Raw genomic sequence first — 18,878 nt, forward strand, 5'->3', positions numbered from 1 at the left:
GAAATGAGGCTCTGTAAAAAACACGAAGATTTTCCCAACACTGCATGAGCAGAGCTGAGCGAAGCTCAAGGGCGGCGGCAGGCGCCTGGGTATCGAGACACATCGTTTACGGCCGTAACATCTAGGAGGCGGCCAGAAACCGCATAAAACCGACCGATCCTTTTACGGGTCGATCCTGCTCCGAAGGTATCGCCCAAAAGCTGTAGGGCACTACAGCTTTAGCACAACAAGAAAGACACCGGCATGTTTTAGGGGCCCCAAAGCCCTGTGCTTGGAGAGGGCGATAGGGTTGAGTTGGAAGCGTTATCTTCCCCTTGTGCGTAGCGTGTGGATAGAATACGGCGCAAGCCATTCCAGCCGCGGCAACAGAGGAGAAAGGAGGCGCAGTTGTTGGGACTATCGAGGAAACGGCGGCCACTTGCCTCATTCGGCTCGATGGAGCACCACCTGCTAATCCTCCACACGCGGAGCTGCCCCGTTGCAGCGATCGGCTGAAAACGCAGTTATCTCGAGTCACCAGATCTCTAATGGTGCTCGGCGCACGGTTTTCCTCGCACTGCTAGCAGCGAACGAGCGTTCGGGAACAGTTGCTGGCTCGGGAAGCTGTTTTCTTAAGCAGACAGAGCGAGAGATTTACAATGTTGGCTCTGGCGGGGGAAAGCCGAAAAGAAGCAAAATAATGCGGACGGCGTAAGCTCCAATGGGCGTAAATCGGTAACAATAACGCTTCCAGGCTACCTACCCTACACCGCATGATAACGCGAAGCAAGGTTCAAGTAAGCAAGGCAGCTTAGAATGCACCACGCTGTAGTTCACCTTAAAGCTGTTCTAATCGACTGGAAACCAAACACAACTATGTCAATGCGTATCTTTGACGGTTTTATTCATTCAGAAGCATTGGTTAGCTCGGTATGCCGAACATCAGGTGTCGTAATGGCAGACGACATGGTCGACGGTTCCAGGAAATAAAAAGAAGGAATGCTTGTATTGGAGTCACATTTTTTGGAGCAGCTCCTGTGAACAAAGTTTGCAAACGCTGTTTTGAATAAACAAGATTCAGAGAACTATTTTTTGAATTAAAAACGGGCCCTTTTGTTTTTGTTTTTGTTTTGTTTTGTTTTTTCTTGCTTTTGGCATTTTAAGGCGCTCACTTAAACCCGGGAGCCAATCGGGCGCATGTTTCCCCAGCAGGGATTGTAAGTGTGCGAGCTTGGTTGATTTTGCTCCTTAACGCTTCTTCATCTCGAAAAGAGCGCCTGTGTGCAGACCACCTGGTTGTTCCTGGGCACTTTAATAAAATGAGGGCTAATCGATTGATTAATAACTAATATTAGTACTTCCGCTACCACTACTACTACATTGCTAGTGCTGCTACCCATAACTACATGGCCAGACCAGAACTAGTTGCATTTATTTTGATTATGGCAGGAGCAGCTAGCGAGGAGAACTATTCTGTCGTAGCAACTCAGGCTCCTGTAACACTGTGAGCGTGCACAAGAGTATTAGCGCGGAAGAAGAGAAATCGGCAGAGCAAAACATCAAATGCACGCGCCCGAAAAAGCGGGGGACATTAAGGCAGGGGATTTACCCTCCGTGTTTTCGTGTTCGCTTTTTTTTGTTTCTGTTGCCGAACGGCCACCACGCCAGCAAATGGCCCATAAAAGCGTTAAGCCATTCCACCGGAATGCATAAGAAGGCGGAGACGGAAGAAATGCCGGGGCAAAAATGGAGCGGCGAATTAGCTACGCTCGTTCTACTTGATCGTGTTTTCTTTTACTGTTTTTTCTATTTTGTTTGTGTTTACTTTCCCAGCATGTAATCCTCCCTGCCGCCTGATTGCCCCGATTTGAAACGTTTTGTCTTTCTGCGCGGGACAGCCTAAATCCCCATTATAGCGCACCGCCATTGCATATTTGCGTGGGCCCGTCACTGTTCACGCAACAAAATTTATGATATAGTCGGTTAAAATAAAATGTGGGCGTTGCGTGCCCGCAGACAGACTTTTCTCTTTGCCGGGAGGGCCAAAAATGCAACTTAAAATTTAGGGATCTACGCATGGAAGCAACCTCTAGGCTGCAGTGCAGGCCGTAGTGGAGGGCTTTAAATCCAATTAGGCCGGCTGAGGCTGTGTAGCGAGGGCATATATAGAGATATCTCACAGACCGGCGTTTCTTTCTCTTTTTATATTATTTTTAATTCATCGCCCTAACAAAGACACCGCAGTGAACTACTCGGTGCAAATATTGACAACGTTTGCGTGCACAAATAATAAGGCGCATAAAATAAGACTAATCAAAAACAAACATTAGGACCCCCCATTCAAGCCACTATGTAGTATTGATTCCTCCCGAGCTCCAGAACACATGTCTAGTTTTCTGCGCGTCAAAATACATATTTAATAAAGTAATCGCTTTTTAACATCATCATAGTCATCATGATAACGAAAATCGATTGATTGATTGATTGTAGGGTTTAACGCGCCGACGCAACGCAGGCGATGAGGCGCGCCGTAGTGGAGGGCTCCGGATTAATTTTGACCACCTGGGGATCTTTAACGTGCGCCGTAATCTCGTACACGCGGGCATTTTTGCTTTTCGCCTCCATCAGAAAAGCGACCGCCGCGGCCGGGAATCGAACCCGCGACCTCGTGCTCAGCGGCGCAACGCCTTAGACACTGAGCCACCGCGGCGGGTGATAACGAAAATCAACTACGCCACTAAACATGTGTACTCAAAAGTGAAAATACAAACTGGCGGGCAAAATCAGGGAGGCTGCTCTATAATAGTAAAATGCAAATATCTTCGGTGCCACGTTAACTCCGCGTGAAGGATTTGCAAGGTCTCACTTGATGTTAAGCGACTTTACACCTGTGGGTGATAACCAGAGATACAGGATTCTGCCCCCATATATTTTATACCCAGAGAGCCAAAGACCTAGGCCTATTCTTGATTACTGCAAAGTCGGGAAAAATATTTCTACAGTTAAAGCGGTATTGACGCAACGCCCATCCGGTACTAACTTACACGACAAGTGAAGAGAGACGAGCGGCTGCCCCGCGGGCACAAGCTGGCAGTTGTTTAGTAAAGCTTAATGTTGGTCTAGTTGGTGTAACATGCTCTTGAAGGTAAGTTGCGCTTGTTATGATAACGCAGACGCACACAGGAAGAAAAAACAACACTTTGACAAGAAGGCGGCGCTCGCGCATAGTTGTTCACGCATAGTTTTGTGAAGCGGGTACCCTATCTCCCCAGAGCACAAGATTCCCGGCTAATTCTCGCATTCAGTATTTGTCAAAAGAAAAGGAACAACAACAGCAGCAGCAGCATCAAAGACAACAGCGGCAACAGCAGCAACAGCAACAACAGCAACAGCAGCAACAATGACAACAACAACAGCAGCAGCAACAAAAACAACAGCAGCAGCATCAACGACAACAACGAAAATAGCAGCAGCAACAACAACAGTAACAGCAAAAGCGTCAACAACGACAACAACAGCAGCAGCAGCAGCAGCAGCAGCAGCAGCAGCAGCAGCAGCAGCAGCAGCAGCAACAACAACAACAACAACAACAACAACAACAACAACAACTTTCGGCAGCATCCTCGATTGCGTGGCGTGGCATATAGCAGGATAATACGACACAGCCGGAGACACGGGCGGTTAGCTTCCCTGCCGTGGTAGGGAGCGTCCTATAGGGACTGGAGCCAGCAAGGGACGCAGGTTGGGGGGAAAGCAGTCAGCCGGAGGCGTATCTGATCTGGGATGGAGAGCATGGAGGACGCTGCACACGACGTGGCCGCAGCGTCTATTAGGAATCGATCGTTAAACGTGGCGACACCGCGAGCCTTAACGAACCGTCGCGCCGTTAACGACACTCAATGTAGGTCAGCGAGATACCTTAGCGGCCGCCGCTCTCCCCCTTTTCTCCTCCGTGTTTGTCCGGAAGCGCAGATTAATTTTTTGTGGGTTTTCGAGCAAGCTCCACCAATCGGCTATCTGCTGCGTCACGTGCAGAGATCGGTGAAATTGTGTGCTTTGACGATGTCTGTCTAAATTTCTTGTCCCTTCTAATGTTCTGTTGCCGTTAGGTTGGGTCCAATGTGATTTAGGTTTAAACTAGGGCCGTTAGTTCAGCCGAATTCAGGCAGATTTTATCACGTAGCGGTTTTTTTATTCAAGCCAGCCATTGTACCTGTTTATTGTTCCAGAATGGAGTGGCCAGCTCGAATTTCCGTTGGGACTAACCCCTTTAATCTCTCTCTCTCTCTCTCTCTCTCTCTCACGTTACTGATTACACCCAACTATTTTATAAAATTCGACATGTCTACCTTCGCCTGCATGTCAGTATAGTGTGAACTTTTCTTTCTTTAATTGCCAGTTTTAGATGCGGAGCATCTTATAGTCTGGGCATGTCCCGTGTCGGCGTCCGCACTCACACTGCGCATGCGCAACTCTCCTCCTTCCCTCTCTCCCACAACTGCGCGATACTCCCGCCACTTCTTCTCTCGTACCTGCTGCGTGCACTTCGCTTTCGCTTCTCCTACGTTCTCGCTTCTGCTTTCGCGGCGCATACTCGGCGCTTGCGCATCTCTCCTCCTCTCGTCTCCTCTCCTTCAACCTTGAATGTAAATCGGGTAGCGCGCTCCACGCGTTCAGTTCAGCGCTTGCTGCGGTTGACTCCACTTCACTCCGTTCTTCCGATGAAGTTCTACGAACACAACAGAAACACAACGGAACCCCCCGATGCTCCGGATCTACTCAGCGTTCCCTTCGGGAAGATGGGGCTATTTTTTTATTTTTTTAGCCTGGCGAAAAATACAACCACTTAACGGCTGCCCCTTTGCTTACCCGCTACATATGCACTGACTGTTTAAAAGCCCCATCCAAACTAATTAAAAGGAAAATTAGGCAATCGTCGCCCCATTCCTGTGCGAAGCAGCGAATTGCACCACTATTTTACCAGCCAAAAAAATTTGTTCATCACTCATTAACGAAAAAGAAAAATCGCACGTTTCTCGTACCCTCGGAGTCCAATGTCTGCAGCGACGGGCTTTTCCGTTTACTCTCTGCGGGCGAAATGACATGGATGCTGTCGTAGTTCGGGCTAGCGACAGGGTAGTCCTTTGCAACGACTTCTCGAAATTTCGGTTCGGCATAATTTGAGATTGCCGCGACTTCGCGAAGCAAGCGGTCCAATAGGCGGCCGGCACTTTTTCCGACGTGGCTAATAATGCAGGTTCATTGCTTCGTGTTATTCAACCTCCCAGAAAAACGCCGCATCACGCCGAAGTGGAATTGCGTGATAAGCGCATACGCTGGCCATTTTCCGTTCCATTATTCCTTTTGCTTCCCTTAACGGCCCTCGGTCTCCGCAAGCCCGTTTTTCTCCAGACGGCACTTCCCAGCAGGTCAGGCCAATTCCACGCAGTAAACTCTTGCCGCCTGCGCTGGGTTCTTTCTCGCACATGCCGCTCATCCGTGCAGGCCAGTGTTGCCAACCACGATGTAATTACCCTACCTTTAGGATATTTGGGGAATTGCGCACACGTGGGACGGTGGTAGTTCGGTAATGTAATTTCTCCGCAGACTGAAGGGTAATTTCGAAGTTCCAACGGCGAATGAAATCTGTTTTTGGGAACTAGCGGGTTGCGCAGAGTTTGCCACTTATACTAGAGAGGACTATGGCGCTAGCGCCAACGCGACTCACTCCAGGCCATCCGCGTTGTCGTTGTAATTATGGGGAGAGTACAGATTTTGCATAATAGCTTCATGATTGCCTTGGCGTACAACTTTTTATGCAGTATTAAAACGTGTAATGTGCATCAAAAATGCAAAAAGAAGTTTCTTTGCATGGGTAAGAAATGCGAAAAATGGCGCAGCTAGCACTAGTGGTGCAAGGCTGGAGAAACACCGGAACTAAGCGTCGAAATAGCTTCTTCCGGTTTAGCTAAATTTTGCTAGGCTTTGTTCAATTTTGTTATGTTTTGTAATGTCTTGCTACGATAGGCTAAGTGTTGAGGGGTGAGGACAAGTTTAGCCAGATTTTACAAAGTTGTTCAGCTGTTCAAACTGCTCAGCTGTTAAGACTCAGCTGTTAAGACTCAGCCGTTCAAACTGCTCAGCTGTTAAGACACGCTGCAGTGATACGAAAGTGAAGTAATGCGCACCGTTGCCTTCTTTTTGAGCGCGGCTGATATGGCTGGGGTTTCAACTGTTTTTAATGACCAAGAACAAAACTCCGGGGGCTCCAAATGTTTTTGAAGCGCAAGGCATTACTTCCCGGTGTGTGTGCTATTAGCAAATGATCGCCACCAAAGTCGCACGCCGTTTAAGTCATGATTTCAACGTCAAGCTTATATGTCTTCTCACTTGTATGCAACTTGAGTAGATAAGTCAATAACAGATAAGTCAATTGGCAAGGTAAAAAAATGAAGGAAGCTCGCGCCAACGCGTAAGACTTGAAGGTAGCGAAGCTGTACGCAACCTTCACGACCATCACGACGGTTCAAGTCCATGATTGCAGCCGATTTGCTTCCTCTTCACTGCTGCAACGACCTTTACTCCATCATTTTGTTATAAGTGCGATCTTCTTTCATGTTCTTGGAAGTGGTAATCATTGGACACCACCTTTGAGGGGCGTGCGCTGTGACGTTCTCGTTCCGAGCAAGTGTTGCCACGATTACGGAGAACGCTGGAGTTTTTGTGGCCAGTCTTGGCCTGCCTCCTTAATTGGTATGCTTGGCTTGACGAACGTGCGCCGGGGACGCTTGGCAGTCGGCGCGAGGCGCACACACACGAGCGTTTGACATTTTCTTGGGTTTTTTAACTGCCGGATGGTCGCCGCGAGGCACGCGCTCACGTCCCCTCGACATTTTTTTTTGTATTTTTAACTGCGGACACGCAAAACAACAATTTGCTAAACAGGTTCGCTGTTAAAACATTGCACTACCTTGCACAAGTCCCTCTCCGTTGCCATGGAAAAGAATATAGATGCTTAAGTTTACAGGCACATCTGCCTGCTCGTTTGTCTACATCTTATTTTTTCTGGTGCACTGGCTGATAAAACTTCCGCATAAAAGCCGCCATAAAAACAGGATGTCGAACAGCGAGCCACGCAAAGAAGTTCGCGCGCTTCCCAGAGCTGTCGATATAAAAGTACTCGCAAGATATATTCCCTCCTAGGTCCACAAACGACACACGAAGGTTGTAGCTCTGAAATAATAACAAAATTCAAGTGCTATTAACTAGAAGTATACCTGATCGCATGTACAAATGAAGGGGACCTGCGGATAGAGTAGACGCTAACCATTCCGTCGCAAATCGGCTCGTGTCCATGAAGACAAAGTTTCCACCCAAATGGCTTTTCACCGGTTAGATATTCGTGTAGTCGCTAAACTATAGTAGAAAGCGCTTTACGCAGGCCGTGACATGAAACCCGAAACTCTTTTTCGTCTCGTTATTGCAAATGCCTCGTCCCCATAAACAATACGTATCGCCAGCGACTCTACAAGGCAATTTGTCTTCCTCAGTCAGCCGGTTGACATAAGCGCTCAACAGCCCTTTTTACCAACGGCTGACCGAACAGGCATCACTTTACCCAGGCAACCAATATAGCCTGTATTGAATAGGTACTTTTTTTTTTGTCTCGGTGTCACAAAAATGCCAACAAAACTGCCGCCCAAGTTTTATGTCCGCTCGGGTGAACTTTGGAGGTCCAGAGCTCAACCAAGCAGAGTGCAAAACAAACACTGACAGTATCTCAGTTTATCCTTGATCAAAACAACGAGAAGCGTGCGCAAAAACAATTAAAAGCTCCGCTAGGCGCTACACATGTGCTGTTTTGCATCTGCATCGTTGGGCACTATCCCACACTGGCGCACCGTGTTGAAAATGCTGAACATTCCTTTGTCAACGTTCCGTGTTCAGGTTAGAAAGATAAGCAGCTACAAAGAAACGCGCAATGCGGTAGCCCAAGCAACGGCAGCACCGCCACAACGGCACGTGGCTACCTACGAAGCTCGTTACCTGGACAGAGTGGGTCATGCGTGAAGGGAACCCCAAAAGGAAGAGCGGAACACCTCATAGCACGCATTTTAAACATTGTTTTTGCCTGCGGCGGGAGATAACGTCGTATCGCGAATGGTTCAGTGGCTCCAGCGACAAATTTTAGAAGAGAGGTGGCTATCCCCACCCACCAAACCCAAACTCTATGTTCCTGTCACGGATAAGCCTACAGTCTATTGCATGCCTTTTCTTCGTGCAAGCCCCGAAGAGATTCGCTTGCTCATGTCGTACGCCCACGCAGGTGTAGCTACCCATTCCTTCGTTAGTGGTCATCCGCGAAAGTGAAGGTATTTCAAAGCTTAGTGGGGCCGATGTCGTCCCGTAAAAACAATGGCGCACCTTGCACTAGTGGGGCAAGGCTGGAGAAACAGCGCAGCTGGCGGCACCTCTCCCTTCGTCGAAGACCCAGCTGTTGCGCCTCGCATGGATTACCGAATTTGCCGCTCAAAGTTTTTCATCGTTGTCAGGCTCGGATCGTTTTAAAAAGTCCGCAGCCTTTTACATCTCTCCCAGAAAGAACCGCGTTAGCACGCTCTAGAACCAGCGGCAACCGGCTTCGCGAACTCGGCGTCCGTAGGGCGAACTCGGGGTCTGTGCTGCCCCCTTCAGGCGCGAACGCACGTGAACTGACGAGGAGAACAGCTCCCGAGAAATCACGCCACGAACGCTGGGCGAAGTATTCGCGAAGGTCGAGCTGGCCGATGCCGGGCGCTCCTCGCGAGCCTCACGCTCACGTGAGTTCGGTATTTTTTCTTGGTATTTTTTGCAAACGCATTTTGCGAACGCATTTTGAGAACGCCACAGTTCCAAGTTCAAGCTTTAAGGGGCCATGAGGACAAAATACAAGTTTGTTTTATTCAAAACATTTCGTGTTTTATGGAGCTTCTAGCGCTTGTCCGGCAGCAAATGATGCCGTATTCACTGAGAAATTAATCAATTTAGGTTAAAATTTTTATTGTCCCGTCAAATCGTGCGTTTTCGGGATGTCAGTAATGAAGTCACAAGCGCGCATATACAAACGAACTTGCACTGCGTGATTCGGCTGCAGCGCTGCTTGCCGTCAGTATTAATTGCCAGGTGGCGCTGCCGTACTCATGCACGGACCGTTGTGTGCCGTTGCTTTGTTTTTGGCCGTATTTGTACTTGGCTTGTTTTTGCTACTGTAGAAAGTAATCGTTTCGTGAAACATGGAATATCCTTGGCAAAACAGGGTCACGTAAGACAACGTCGCTTACGCCAATTGGCCAGTGCGTGTAAGACAACTCGAAAGCGGCAGACTGCTGTGCAGCTAAAACAAGCAGAGTGCGCGCAGACCAACAACAGTACGCATCGTTACTTCTATGTTTACGTGTGCTTTCGTATCTTCTAATGTTAATCCCCCAATTCTTATTTGTATAAAAAGAATGTGCTCTAAATTTAAGCGCAAATAGCTCGTTCGGCAAGCTTATTTATAAGTTCTGCCTAATTTGCGTTTGATTTCGCCGACCTCCGCCAATCGCAGGGCTGGCTGGTATGACATTATTGGTTCTGTTGCGGGAAGTGAGCTAGTGAGTCGCATGGCCACTCCCGTTTTTCGTAATATAGCTTATTTGAACGAAGTTTACGTTAAAAGTGGTGTCAGTGTGATTCAAACGAGGCAATCTTTCGAATGAACCAAACTTGTGTTTTGTCTTCATGGCCCCTTTAAAGAGCTCCGCTGTTCAAAAAATTCCCCCGCATTTCCCCGAGGGGGAGAATGTGAAAGTGCGAATGCACGGTTGTCGGCCCGCTTGCGGCGCTTGCGCTCGGCCCCCGCAGCCCACCGCCTCGCCGCCTTCTCTTCCATCTCTTCCATCGGGTTTGTAGTATCACGTGTACACCACGCAGTTATCAAGCCGCTATAACGCCGCTGAGTCGCCAACGCACGCCGCTGACGACGTAGTGTGAATGCGTTAAAGATATAAGGCGCATCTAACACTGATATCACCGTCGCGTCCGTGGCTTGGTCGGTAGAGCGTCGCGCTGCGGCCGCAAAGTCCTCGGATCGAAACCTGGCGCCGGATGCTGTTTCTTTTTTAAATATAGAGGAGCACTGCGGACGCCGCCGCCGCCGCCGCCGCCGGCGGTGGATGGTTTGGGGTCGCTTATAAAGTGCGGCTCAATTCAGCTACATTGTGTTGGGCAAGGTCAAGTGCCGTATTTTCGCAAGTACTCTTACGCACTTTAATGGTTTTATGAGTCGTTTTCACGGTTTTACGGGAAGTTTTACGTGTCTACGGTGCATCGCGTGGGTGGCTTTTCCTGAGAAGGGTAGGGCTCTCATGGGAAGTTTAACACCATGTAAAGGGGGAAGGGGGAAGGGGGGGGGTATCGACTTTTTATTAGCTTCCTCCGGGAGACAAAACTTACAGCCTCGTGGGGATGTGACCATATCATTAACGCATTAGGTGTCGCTCGGGAGAAGGAATAGCCGGCAGAACTTGCCAGGCTAACACCGCCCGACCCGACAACACCACCAACTAACCAACCTTTAAAGCTAATCGGCAGACTTTACCGGCGACAATTGTGAGCTGTTGCTGACAAAATTGTTCCTTAGCTTCCAACAGTCTCTTGGTTCAAAAAAGAGATAGGCGTCGGTGTCATGCTGTTGCGAAGAAAAGCATCTGCCAAAACTAGCATCTGTCAAAACTAGACTATCGCGTGGAAGCACTGCGGGTTATTTTCTTGAAGAATAGATTCATATATAAATCGACGACCACACAGCTAAAGCATAGTAATCCTAAGCAAGGGCGATAAAACGACGGGGAACGATGCTGATTGCGCTCTGGGTCGTTATCGTGTCTTTGGTACATTTCTCAGCAATATAACCACAAGGTAGTTATAACTTGATAAAGCAGAACGTTTTCTGTTGGTAGTGAGGCTTTAACACACCAAGTTAGGACCCTGCCCGCACTATTTAAGTGCATTTTCAAAATCAGAAAGCCGAGGAACAAGATAGCTGAAAATAACTAAAGTCAGCCGAGGTTGAATTTTTTTTTCAATTAGCCTTAAGGTGTAAGAGATGGGAGAAGCAAAACTAAATGAGATTTGCCGCTTCGATTTGTTTTTTTTTTTTGTTTTTTTTTTCAGGTACCGTGCAAGTATTCCTCTTTCTAAAAATTTTGCTTTATTTCGTATAGCCAGAAGGAGGAAGTTAATTGTTCGCCCGCTTAAAATGTAAACGTCGTGCTCGCCTGAAACTGTTCGACCCGAGAGAACCAGCTGAAAAGCCTCAAAATGAAACAGCTTGGATTACAACCTGCAAAAATGCGGCAAGAAGGGCCGCGCACCCAAATGAAGGTCCCAGAAGCGAAAATTAAGAACACATCCAGTCTGAAGTCCGTTAATTATGCGCGTGCTGGTAGGTAAGCGCAAATGAAAAGCGAATAGGGCGCCACATAGTAGACAAAGAGCAAAAAATAACAAGGGAAGACAACAATGAAGTTCCCTACCAGTCAGAACGAGCTTACTTTCTCGGCCAGCACCCCCGCACTGAAATAGGCTACTTCCTCTTTTTTTCTTCATTCTCACCGATCCCTTCCTTTAATTAGGAAAAGTATAGTTCACAGGGCTTCGGAGCCGCGAGATAGCGAAGAAGGCGCGGGTGGTGGTTCCCCCAACACCCTCTGTATGCTTCCCGCGCACAGGCGGCCAGTTCCAATTAAGAAGAGTCTCCTCTCTTCGGAAACAAACAGGCCAGCTGCCTAATTAAATCTCGTAACGTGAGTGGCTCCACTCCTTTTTTTGCTTTACACGTGCCCGCAACAAAAGCCGAGCTGTCCTTTTGTTACTCCTCAGGTTGGGAACCTGCAGCCTGCGATTGCCCTGTGCTCTACTTGCGTGTTCGTTTACGTACGGACGGTTTTATTTTTATGCCGCAGCTATTGTCCGAGTAACACCTCTCTGTGAGCCGCTACAAGAACACGGCTTGTGTGAAGTCAGAAAAAAAAGTTTCTGATTGGAAACGTCGTGCACACCTCTCGATATGGCAACTCTGCTCCTTACGGCTGTCCGGCCCAAACTTTCGCAGTTTCTCAAAGCGCGCGTAAGGCTAATGAGATTCATGCCCTTTTTTTTTTTTTTTTTTTTTTGGGGGGGGGGGGGCTCTCTCGCCAAATCCTCGCACCGTCTTTTACTCGCGCTGTTCAAGGGAAGTGATATTCTTAGAGCTACCCGTAGTAGCTGTGTCCTTCGCGCCAAGACAATCTGCATATGCTAATGAGCGCACCTTTGTTTCTTTTGCTTCCTTAAGGGCGTAATATTATGGAGTATTCGAGAGTACCGAGTTCCTTTATATTTCTGCTTAAAACGCAAGATATAACTCGGAAGAATTAACCTTGGCACCATAGTATAAAGCTCTGGTCATGTTACAGAGGAGGAGGAGGATAAACATCTTTATTTTGGGAAAAAGTTGCGTGGACCTTTCAGCAGGTGAATTCCTCAGTCCAAGACCCCATTTGCCTTGCCAGCCGCTAAAGCCCGCTCCACCAGCCGAACCTGGTCGTGGAGGCATGAGCTGGACGAGGCACGTCTCCAGAGCTCGGGAGAGTTGTAAGGATTTGGCTTGGGGAGAGGATAGGAGGGGCATCCACCAACCATGTGGAAAAGAGTGCAGTCTGCTCCACAGAAGGGGCAGCCAGGGGACGTAATTTGTTCGGAGTAGTGGCAGACGCTTTTTGGGTGAGGAAAGGTGTTTGTTTGCAAGGCACGGTAGTGGCGTGCCTGCTCGATAGATAGGTGTCGGTGGGGTGGGGGAAGGGTGCGTCGGGCCAGGCGTAGATGTTGCGTCATTTCTGTGTATGCCAGAAGGGGAGTAAATCTCTCCGAGGTGGTGTCTTCACTCCTCGTGCGGCGTGTCATTTCTCCCGCGATGTAGCGCGCGCCATCTCGTTCCCTTTCACTCCCATATGGGCTGGAGTCCATATGACCTGTATCTGTCGCTGCGGCGTTGATGGAGTAGAATTGCGCGGGCCGCAGCGTGAACCGTTCCGGCCTGGAAGTGCCGGCAGGCCTGTTGGCTGTCCGTCACAACACTATTAGCCTGGCTAGAGGAGGTGCCAAGTGCGACTGCCGCATCTTCAGCTTCAGCCAGTGAGAGTGTTTTGACACAGTGACAGCCTGTCCTCCTTGGCCGGGGCTTACTGCCAAGGCGAACGCTGGATAGAAGGGGTATGCTGCCGCGTCTGTGAAGACCGCGTCAGCATCTTGACTGTACTGACGTGAAATGGGCCCCGCACCAGCCTTAAGCCGCCCACTGTGGGGTTCAGGGTGCATATAACGCGGCCATTGCTGTACCTTAAAGGAACGCTGAAATGAACTTATCAAGCTCCCGTTTTTGGTTGCACTGCGCAGACTGGCTCAAAAATACACACTTTTCATCGTTTATCCGGTTGATAAGTGGGTAATTATTTTATAATGCCGAAAGAAGAAAAACTACAATGCGTGGTGGTCTGCGGCGGCCGCACCAACTAAACGCTGTGACGTCGGTAGGAGGTGCACCGTGATTGGACGTTGTCCAAGGTTAGCATTCAAACAAGTTTCAGTTTCGCTTCTGTAAAACAACATGCTTGACATCCGACGTTATCGTTGGATGGGATTCTCGCTATCTCAATAATCGTCATACCTTGCTTCTATCATGTTGTCGGCTGTAAATTGCCTAATATAAGCCTCCCAGAACGGCTTAAAATCGTAGCAATCACTAGCCCAGGCTTGCGCAGTGGATGAACGCCCTCCACGTCACCGCACACGCTCAAATGCCATGCGCTTTTCCCGCATATTTGGAGCTTGCCTTACTCATGCCTGTATCGTACAAAGCGTGCGCCAAGCCAATGGTCTACTGATTCTGGCCTGTGCCCACTGCCCGCAAGCAGTCGGTGCTTATGGCAACAGCATGCCAACGAGAACTCGCTAGCGCGTCAGTGTCAGTCTGCGCGCGTTCTGCGAACTCGTTCGTGGAGCAGTGAACGTTACGGCCCAAAAATGGCGAACTCATTATAGAAAATATCGGCCGAAAACGAAAAAATAAATAAAAAGGATGTACCCTCGGGGTTTCGAACTTGCGACTTACAAAATCACGTACTTAGCGCTCCAGACCACTCGACCACGGGCCTTTTTTTTTTTCTTTTTTTTATTATTTATTATTCGACCACGGGCCAGCGCTGCGAGGATTGGAATATTTAGGTATATAACGTATAACCAATTTACGCTTTTAGTATTTAGTTTTAGCGTTTTAAGCAGCTTAGGTGACTATTTGTTGTACAGCGCTCGTGCAGTAAGCGTCCCCCGAATTTCTACCATATCTCACGTCTAGCAATTGCATTTCTTAGACGGAAAAGCGTTCGCACATGTGTGGTCGCGCTTCTGACCGGTGTGCTTGTTCACCCAGCGCAAAAAAGTGCTTCCTGCTCCCTAGTTTTACGCTGTACGGTAAAAGTTTCAGTTGATTTTATTTCCTTAGTACCTATATTGACTTCGCTTACTTTTATCCCGCCTTCAAGTGGCCTTAGATTTTCCTACTAGCGTACCAGTCAGTGAAGTGAGGTATGTGCGCTTGTGTAGCGCTTGTGTGGAGCGACCTGGACTTGGAGCTTGATTCAGTGTACAAACTAACAAACCAAAGGAAGGCACATTCTTCCATTCAGAAACGTGTCGTGGCTTAGTTTCGACTGAGCGAGCGAATTGCGACTACCCGCCGGCCGCCGGCGGACTAAACGCTGGGCCGATCGGAAGGTCGGTGAGCCGTGCAGTAGTGCCGTAGCGCAGTCAAGCCAAGTCATTTCCTCCTGACGTCACACAAAAACGCCACAGAAAATGGGCGAGGATGCAGAAAGGATGACAGCATTTTCGAATTCATTTTTCTACTAAGAGTGGTCGAAACATGGCTTATGGACTCTGAACTACAATTTGCGCTAGTAATCCCTCAATGTTTGCAAATCACTTCAGTGTCCCTTTAATGAGTTCTTGAATAGGTCAGGGGAGGGGCTGTAGAAGTGGGCCATTGTAGCCCGGTGTATTTATTCCCAGTCCTGAGAGGACCCGGCGGCCCGCGTTGGTGAGAGAAAGCCGTCGGTATTGTTGTAAGAGGTGACCTTCAACTTGTTCAAACGACGTATTGTGGATACCGATTTGAAGGAGTACCCAGGTGGATGTGTTCGTGGGAAGGCGCAGCGCGCGCTTGTATTACCTTCGGATTATGGTATTGACGCTTTTTTCTTCGTGCTTATTAATCAAAGCGTATGGGACTGCGTACATGATGCGGAAAATAATGAAGGCGTGCACGAGACGTAGCGCCGCGTTCTCCCAGAAAGCGCGCCTCTTCGTGATGATTCGGCGCAGCATATGGGACACCTGGTTCGTAGTGTGCTTCAGCCGAGTTATGAGGGTGGAGTTCCGTTTATCTTGCTGGAAGACCATCCCAATGATCTTTATTTGAGGAGTGGGGTGGATAGTGTGGTCCTCGAGGTGTATTTCGACCGGTGGAAGTGGGTCTACTGGTTGGACTACGGGGAGCTCAAACATTTGCGGGGCGCACGAGAGTCCACAGTATTTGGCGTACTCAGTGACCACATCGGCCTCTTACCCGCCGCGGTGGCTCAGTGGCTAAGGCGTTGCGCTGCTGAGCACGAGGTCGCGGGTTCGATTCCCGGCCGTGGCGGCCGCTTTTCTGATGGAGGCGAAAAGCAAAAACGCCCGTGTGTGCGAGATTTCGGCGCACGTTAAAGATCCCCAGGTGGTCAAAATTAATCCGGAGCCCTCCACTACGGCGCGCCTCATCGCCTGCGTTCCGTCGGCGCGTTAAAACCCACAATCAATCAAATCAATCACATCGGCCTCTTCTTGAATGCGAGCTTCCATATCCCCCCACGAGTCTGTGCCGTCTAAACTGGCACATCGTCGGCATAAGCCCATGCTTGATGTTTGGAAGAGCTGCAAGGCGTTGTGGCAGTTTGATTAGGGCGATATTAAATAGCATTGGGGAGAGTACTGCTCCTTATGGAGTGCCTCTGCTGGCCAGGTTGATGGGGTGGGTCTTCGCTTCGCCAACATGGAGTACCGCTTGCCTGTTAGTGAGGAAGTCTCGCACGTAAGCGTACGTGCGTATTCTGCAGGCATCTTGCCCTCTCGCCATACTCTATTGAGGCACGCGGTGAGAGAAATTTTGCATTCCGGATTCGCATGTTTATTCTGTCGCGTGAGGACAATATATGTGTAACGGTATTGCCTAAATTAACTTTAACCCACCTCCTTTCGTTTGTCAATCCAAAGCCTAAACGGCTCCTTAAAGGGGCCATGGAAAAAAAAACTACAAGTTTGTTTTATTCGCGATATTAGGTCTTTTATAATGCCCCCAGCGCTTGTCCGTCAGCAAATGATGTTTTATTGACAAAGCAATTACGCAATTTGAGCCGAAATTTAAATTCTTCCGCTAATTCGTGTGTTTCATGACGTCAGCGATGACATGTCCAGGGCAGGTATTTGAAAGGAATGTTAAGTATGTTGACTAAGGCTGCAGCGGACGACGTAACGTCTTTAGTTGCTTCGTTACCGGCCGTCCTCTAGATGGCGCCACAATACCGCTCATGTCCGCTGTGCGCACTTGTTTTGTTTTCGACCTGATTTCCACCTGACTTATTTTTGCTACGGTTGATAGTAATCGTTTCGTAAAACATAATGTATGTTCGACCAACAGGGTCACGTAAGACAATGTCGCTAACGCCAACCGGCCAGTGTCGTGTGAGAAAACTCCAAAGCGCCGGTCTGCTGAGCAGCTATAATAACCATAGTGCGAGCGGTATTTCCTGCTTCTTCTATGTTTACGTTTGATCCTGTATCTTCCATTGTTTAGCCCACCATTCTTACCGCTATAAAAAGAATATGCATTAAATTTAAGAGCAAATAGCTCATTCTGCAAAACGATAAGCCCTGCGTAGTTTACAATTGCCTTTTCCGGCCTCAGCAAGTTGCACAGCTGCCCATAATACGTTCTAGGTTCTAGTGCGGGGAATGAGCTAATGGGTCGCAAGGCCATTCTCTTTTTTCCTAATTATATAGCCTGCTTGAGTGATGTTTGTGTTAAAAGTGGTGTCAATGTTATTCTAACGAGGCAATCTTTTGAATAAACCAAACTTGCATTTTGTCGGCATGGCCCTTTAAGCGGTTATTTTGTCTTTATAGAGTTAGCCGTTCCTCTCGCCGTACAAATTGGTAAGGATTCGCTCGCCACTCGTAATTAATATTACCGGTACTGATCAACTGATTTTTTGCAGATGTCTCGACTACTACATTGTTTTAGTTCTCGCAGTTAAGCATGTTGGTTATTCAGGATAGCTTGCCGACCCGTGATGACATAAGGAAACCCCAAAAGATGGAAAGAAAAAATGACTTCATATCACGCATTTATATTACATCCTCTGTACAAAAATAAAAAATACACGCATTTCCCGCGGCATCTATATTCGTGCGGTATAGGGCAAAGCCGAGATATATACATAATGCATGAGATATTCCACACGTTCGGCGTGAATGTAATGTATACTATCCATCGCTACGTATTACTTCCCGCAACATTTCTCTGCCGGTCGCGAAACCCCGTTAACCCAAGCATCCCTTGGAAGGCCTTTTCCATTTGTAGCTGTTATTCCGCGCATGTCCGTTTTTTTCCCCTCCCTACGTACGAAACATCGAGCGACGCCTCAAAAGTTGGCCCATCCTCCGAGCGCAGGGCTGAACACTGAAGTCATCTAAAAAATATGGCGCCGCCCGGTCGTCTCCCGCTATTTCTCAGCACTACGCGAGTAGCAGCTAGATCACTACACTGAAACAAACAGTGACACGGCAGGCGAACCGACTGAATTATACATGTCGCGCAACAAACAAACGACCCCTGGCAAGAAGGGAGGGTGATTACTCGGAGGGCTAACACCCGAAGAACCGTTCTCACTTTGCACGTCGAAGTGAGCGGAGCCGTACAGGAGCCGGGCGATGGTCTGCATAATTCGCTCGTGCATCTGCAGTTTTCGCGGAGAACAGAGATGATGTCCTCGGGCGCGGACACGTAGTTTTCACCCCCTTTCTACAGCCGAGAAAGCCCCGTTTCGTATTGCAAGTCGAGGGCGGCTACGTGCAAGACGATAGAAAGCACGACCTTTTACTTATGACGCTCTCCTCCCTCCTTTTCCTTTCGCGGAGGTGTGCCTAAAAATGGGTAGCAAGGAAGGACAGAGAAGACGGAAAGGGATCGGGCCGCGGATGAAATCTTAAAAAAAAAAAAAAGAACAGTAAAGCCAGGTTGTAGAGGCAAACGGGCGGGCTTCTAGAAGAAAAAAAAGAGGACAGAATAGCAGAGCGTTCAGGTTTTCCTGGTTTTCTGCACGTCTCGGACACCTCACGTGTCTGGAAGCTGCGCAGCTTTTGAACGTCGCTTCGCCAACGGCCCACGGGCTGAGGGCTGTAAAAACATTTTCTGCCTAACTCCCTCGGGCTTCTATTGTCTCGTCGGGAAGCAAAGAAGCCGCTGAGATAAACGAGGTGCTATATTACGACACCTACACGGCTGAGAACCCCGCGCTGCGAGGCGAGGAATATACGAAGTGCAAGAAATGGGGGAGCATAATGTGTTCCCCGAAAGGCGTTTCGCATGCCGAGACTCGGAAAAATGAGGAATGCCTCTGAGAGATTTAAAAATGCGAGGCGAGAAAAAGTAAAAAAAAAAAAAAAAAACACGAAATTAGACCTTTTCTGAGACAGCGAGAAGTGCGACTAACTGGAGCGGATAGCACCTTTCTCGCCAGTTCCAG

Source organism: Haemaphysalis longicornis, unplaced genomic scaffold, assembly GCF_048455015.1.
Source record: "Haemaphysalis longicornis isolate Haplotype H1 unplaced genomic scaffold, Haemaphysalis longicornis Haplotype H1 scaffold_7, whole genome shotgun sequence".
Classification (NCBI taxonomy): Eukaryota; Metazoa; Arthropoda; class Arachnida; order Ixodida; family Ixodidae; genus Haemaphysalis; species Haemaphysalis longicornis.